Genomic DNA, 6,571 nt, shown 5'->3' on the forward strand with positions numbered 1-6,571 from the left:
GGCATCCCCCTTCCTCCCTCTCTGTTGTCTCCTCCTGTTCATGTGAGTCTTTAGCAGATACAGCCCACCAGAGTTTGGCCCCTGCCGGCCCCCATTTACCCTCCTAGCAGCTGCTATTAAACCTATGGCTTTGCTGCTGTCCGCAGTGAGACGGATGCAGGAGTCCTCTGCCAACAGGTTATGTGACAAAATTGTACACTGGGTGAAAAACAGCGCTTTGGTTTCAGCCTGCTGTCTGGCCACGGGTAGTGCAAACCTCCCTCTCCTTCCATAAGCACACTCACGCTCCCACAAAACCTCATATATACACATAATTTAAAAACCTATTACACATCATTTAAACACTTATCCTAGCTACAATTTAAAGCTAAATGCCAAAATGACTTCTGACAGTGCTGAGCACTCATGACAGCTGTCACCTATTGTGCAACATTTCCTTTCCCAATTAGTGAAAGGTCATGTCATTGCTATAAATCATTGCATTTTTATTTAGAGATCTGTTAAGGGCCTATAGAAATGCATCATACAAGTGATTGCACTGGTCTTTTAAAAAAGAAGATTCCAGCTAAGTAAGTGCTTGAAGGAAAATAGTGAATCTATTTATATATCATAATTAGGATGGGTAGGAGAAAACGGTTTTCATACACATTTCATAAGCCATATGGAACTGCGTTGTGCAATTCTCTTCATCCTGCTGTAAAAGCCCAGCTTTCAGCTCTAATGAGCCCAGGAAACTAATTTATTTATATTCCTGTATGACTAGACATTTACAATGGCATTTATTTATATGTGACATATTACACATAGCCAGGTACTTTCAGGAGGTTGCACGAATGTCTTCTGATAACAGTGTTAGATTAATACTGATAAATAGCACTCCTATAAACTAACTAAATAAAATTTTCTGAGGTCAGTGTGGCTGGATTTTCTTTATCATGCAAGCTCTGCTGTTGCTGTCTGCCCCTCCTTGGAGACAGAGCAGATAGCCAAGATGAAAAAAATAAAATCAGCTTTATAAAACAGTTAAGAAAGCTGCTTCCTGGGCACAGTTGCTGTGGCATTGCCAGCTCACCAAGTCGGTTGTCATCAGTGCCACCAGGACATGAGCCTGCAACAGCCACCACATTGGACACGGACTGACCTCACACATGCACGCATGCACACTCCTTGCTCCCTACCCATCCATCCCACCAGGCACTTCCACCATTTGGCATTAGACTGGCAATTGGCAGTGCAAAAGACACAGGGACACAAAGCACAGCATACCAGAGGGTGGACCGAGGCATTACTTGCCTCCTCTGCTCCCGCAGGAGCCATCTGCTGCACGCCAAGTCCCCGATGACACCTGGGAAACCTCTGCCCTTGCTGCAGCGGAAGCCAAAAACAGCCAGAGTTCCTGTGCTCCTCCCAAGGCTGGGCATGATGAAAAAAAGCAGAAACCTTCTGCTAGAGCCTGCTGAAAAACTTTGGGGTCTCCAGACCTGGAAACGAAGAGTTGAGAAACCAGAATGCCTCCAGTGCCTCCCCTTTGAGGCTGGATCTTTTCAGCAGGATCCCCTGAGAGATGACAGCACTGGACTAAAACCCATAGGATTTATTGACGTGCAGATTTTAAGAGAGACACACTAGACCAAAGTGCTTTGGTAACTGGGCCTTTCCGAATTCGGCCCGCATCTCCAGGTGGACAGTCCTGGCTTCATTGATATGCACAGTGACATGCACAGGTGACTCAGTTCCTCACCTACTAATCTATGTAAAGCACAAAGAGTACGTGCAATTACATATTCACAAAGGGTGTGGCAGCATTCGGCTGACCTCCATTTGCAAATCTTGTGTTTAGTTTAGCTGGTATGAACTTTAATAGGAGAAAACCTAGAAACCCCAATCCAACGTGAAGAGACCATGAAGCCTGGCAATGTGTGGAGCATCCCGAAGGAAGGGTACATCTGCAGCGAGTGGGGAGGCAGAGCCTCCTTCCCTGGAGGAATTAGGGCTCACGGGCTGCAGGTCCCGCATCTCCCAGCACAGCTTCACGGGCTGCCCCATCACCTGCCTCCGCTTTGCACAGCCTGGGTCAAAAGCTGGTGCTGGGGACCAAATGGGGAGGAGTCAGCATCACTGAGCGTTGGGGAGGAAGGATATTTTGGAAATGGTCTAGAGGCCAGTAAGCTTTGGTGTGACACTAACAAAACCGTGCTTTGCCACACTGTAGATTGAAACCCATGAGAGTAATTGCTGCCTTCCTGCATGACTTAAAAGAGGATGTGGCCACACCACCCACACTGATATCCTTGAAATACAAAATAGCTCTTCTGTAGCCACAGTAATAGAGATGGCAGCTAATGTCGGGGGATTTCATCGCTTATCAGTGCAGCAACCACAGATTTCCCCCTTAGCAAAGGTGCAAGTCCACACTGCTGGGAGAGAGGCAAATCTCACCTCCTGGGGGGAAACCAGAGGAAATGTGATGGAGCAGATGCACACATCAGGCTGTTCAGGTGCATGTTACTGGGAAGGTTAATTGCGTTTTTTAAAGCAATATGAAGTTTTTAAGGCTACTGTGAAGTGAATGTTCGCACATGCTGACACCATTTCTTCTTGCTACGTAGGGCTTTCTCCTCCAGAAATCAGGTTAAAAAAAAATCCTTTTGAACTGACCAAATTGGAGGCTTCCCTACAAACCCATTTTTCATCTTTTCTCTGGGTTTTGTCCCCTCAGAGGTTTTTGGTTGCTTCTTTCACCTCTCCACAAGTCTTAGATGTTCACCCTATCTCCCCTCCCAACACTACCCAGTAGTGCCCTTGGACCTTGTTCTCCTAATCCTCCCACCCTTCACTCAGCAGATGGGACACACCAAGGCACGTCATGTACCAGCACCCAGAAAGACCATCATTTGAGGACAAGGAATTCATTGCTATTTATCTAAGTAGTTTTCATCCAAATAGGACAGAGCACTTGAGCTGTAATAACTCTCCTAATGGACTAATAAAAGAGGAAAACTTATCATTTAGCGGAAAAGCTGAGTTCTCAAAAGTACTCATTAATGTTGGAATGGCTGTGATGGGGAGAGATTAGCTCTAAAAGGGTGGAGATTATAACAAACTCTCGGGTAGAACAATATTGGTCCTGGAGTCTTCAAGAGCTTTTGAGCCCTATCCCAAAGGCTGGAGCCCTATCCCAAAGGCTGGAGGCCAACCCCCAAGTCCCATTGGCAAGAGCAGTGCAGCCTGAGAGCTAAACCAAGTGTACAGATTAGATAAAATATCAGGATAAAGTTAACAGTGCTATGTCCTAGTTAATGGAGGGTTGTTTCTGCTCTTTGGTTTCGTTGCAGTCCCCTCTACCCTACAGCAACGCTACAAGAAGTGGTGACAGCCATCTGAGCTGTGGGGCAGGGACTGTCATCTTCATGCTCCTGCACAGCAGACCCCTTGTCTTTGGCAAGGTCCCAACCTCAACTTCACACGTGGTGACACAGCCCCTTCGCAATCTACATGGGCCTATGCAGACCCAAAAAGGTTGGTTGAAGCTACCCACTCCCTCTGTTTAACATGTGGGGAGTGATAGAGGTATTTCCAATGCCCAAGAAAGGCATTCGACCCAGCAGGATCCTGGCAGCCACCCGCTTGTGACAAGCTTGTGCAGACACTCCTGGACCACACCGGCCTTGAGGTCCTTTGGTCAGCAAGCAGATGTGAAAGGAATGTCATCTGCAGAGGCCACACTTCATTCAGAGGTGTCGTTGCTGTCCTGCCTGGGCACAGGTGGTTTGCAGAAAGCAGCTCTGAACAGCCTTGTGTCCCTTCCCCAGGGTGCTCGGGATGGGGCATCCCATTCCACCTCCGAGGGATCACAGGGCTTGGGGTAACTCAAGAGAGGCAAGTAGGACCCACAGACTGGCCCTGTGATCTCACGGGGCAGAGAGACCCATAAGAGTTACTGAAAAAGGGGGCCAAACCAAACCAGGGTAACTCTTGCACACGTTGGGTGGGCTAGACCTGCTCCTGGAGGAACCTTGGCAGCTTGCGAAGATCTCACAGGTAACACTGTTAATCCTGGAGCTGGCAAAACACAGCGCGAGCAGTAATCCAGATAACCTTTGCTGTATATCAGTAAAAGAAACATAGGAGGTGCCCTAGAGAAATAAGGCTGCGGAAATAGAGACTGAGAAGGTGGGAGAGCAGCCTTCGAGTACCTGCCATGCCTCTGGCTGTGCTCAAAAGTCTTTTGTTGGTCTTTGTTTAACTGTCCAGCTCAGCATCTCCTTCTGATCCATTAAAATATCACAAAGACGAAAGTATTACTGTGGAATGCATGAACTGCCCAAGCTCCCATTTTTGTTTGATTTGATTTCTCTATGAAGCCTCTCTCAGGGAGCTCAGATTGCATTTACTTGGGGAACATTTTGTCAGATCAGCACGTACAGCATGAAATCAATAGCAGCGTTTGAAGAAAGACCAGATTCATCCATCGTCCAGAACAACCTCTTAAGCCAACTTTTCTTGGGTAGAAACCACAGTTAAGAAAAGGAAAATGTTCCACCTTCCTTCCACCTACCCCAAAAGCTCACTCTCCATGTCCCCTGTGGGCGAGGGGCAAAAGCCCATCTCTCCATGTAACACTATTTCTGTACAAAAACCTATTTCTGTACAAAATAACTCTATTTCTATCCAGGTATGATGTTGTTCTTTCCAGTGTAAGTTTCTACTATCTCATATGAACAACTCTATACCACAAGCTTCAGTTTATTATTTCTGCTTTCAGTAGTACATGTTTTTCAAGTCAAGCTATATTGAAATATATGAGAATGGGCAATTAGTATCATTTTGAATAATAAATTGTACAAAATAATTTAATAACTAGGAAACATGTTACGATCTTACAGTCTTACCTCTACTTCCAGTATTCAGGACTGACGAATTGGGAGTCCTGAAATTCTGAATTCTCTGAATTCTGAAGCTTTTGGTAGACAAATATATGCAGGGTTTGCCCAAAAGGACAAGGGTGGGCATCAGCCCCGAGAGGCTGATGTGACTGGTCTCAGGAGCCAGTGATGGCTCCCATGGCTGTTCTGTTTAGGTGTTTCACCCACGTGTCATCAGGGCAGCCTGTGAGGTCTGGTGAAGGAGGTGTTCCCCTCTAGGACAGGCTGAGAAGTCACCCTGCGGCCGGGGACAGTGTCATCTCTCCCAGCAGCAAAGAGCTGCTTGTCGGACAGCTGCTGCAGGAGGGAAATCCCTGCCTGCATATGTAAGGATGGGAAACAACCATTGCTGTAATCAAGTGGTTGTCTATCTCCTGGATAAGGAGGGAACAGGAAGAGTTCCCAGGAGGAAGGTGATAGCTGCCTGGATGTCCTGGGAAGACGCCAGAGGAGGATGGTTGTGCCATGGGAGGGGAGGGTGATCTGACACCAGCACCAGGAAGGGGGACCCAGAGCTGGTCTCTGAGCAAAGCTCTTTAACTCCTGATCGTTCCTGCGGGTGAGCCTCTGTCAGAGGCTGCCAACGGGCACAAGCCAGAGCACAGGAGTGGGAAGAGGCAGGGGGCCTTGCTGGTGTAGCATCTTTCATGTCTTCATTTGCAATGGTGTTCTCAGGTGGAAGAACAAATTATGAACACCTGGCTGTGCCTGTGCTCTTTAACCTGGCTTGGGTGATTGCAGCGTGAGGTGACTGGGTAGCAATGGATTATCCTGACAGACTACGGCATTCCTCCTCCAAAGACACAGCAAACCCACAATCAGGGGCTGAAGCACCATAATACAGTGCTCCAGCTCCCCCAAATACTCCTAGCCACAGGCATGACACATGAGGGCAGCAAAGGCATCTCCTGGGGGCTTGGTGGCTCTCCGGTACACAGCACGAGCTGGGGGCAAGTGCCTGGACACGGGCAGAGCCACAGGAGGGACGTCACAGCTGCAACTGAAAGCCAGACAGACAGCCTTCAAGGTCAGACAACCAGCTTAGGACATGTGGCTCTATATTTGGCAGTGACGCAGTTAGCTAGAAGCAAGTACTCATTTTCCATTGATCTGTAGGCAGGGCAACTGTCACAAAGGTAACATGAGCACCATCAGCGACAGATGATATGTTGTCGAGGTTCAGACCATCTGACTCTCCTGTTTTCCGTGTGGTCAACAGTTCTTAATGCAGTTTCGCTTCTCTTGGAAAAAAACAAGCAGAGAATGGGTTATTTCCCTCCTGCTATATAGTACCAAGCATGCCAAGAAACGGTGTGGTATTTCCACCACCTCAGGGAGAGGTTTCCTTTCCCAGCCAGGATTTCTTTGTCAATCTGCAAAGCTTCTGTCCTGTCAGCCACGGCTGTGCTGCACACAGAAGCCAATCTGAGGCCAAAATACTTTCAAGGGTGAAGTTTCAGGCAGCAGTGCGTGCTGAGCCAAAATTTAGCTAAACAGCAGCAGGAACCTGGAGGAGGGAGTACCCTACCCTGCCCTCTGCTGCCCCTCAGCCGCAGGAACCACAGCCCTGTAGATACACCTTCACCAGTCTGTAAGCAACCAGTCCCACAAACAACAGCACCTTGTCCTAAACTCAACCCTGCCTT

Source organism: Aptenodytes patagonicus, chromosome 7, assembly GCF_965638725.1.
Source record: "Aptenodytes patagonicus chromosome 7, bAptPat1.pri.cur, whole genome shotgun sequence".
Classification (NCBI taxonomy): Eukaryota; Metazoa; Chordata; class Aves; order Sphenisciformes; family Spheniscidae; genus Aptenodytes; species Aptenodytes patagonicus.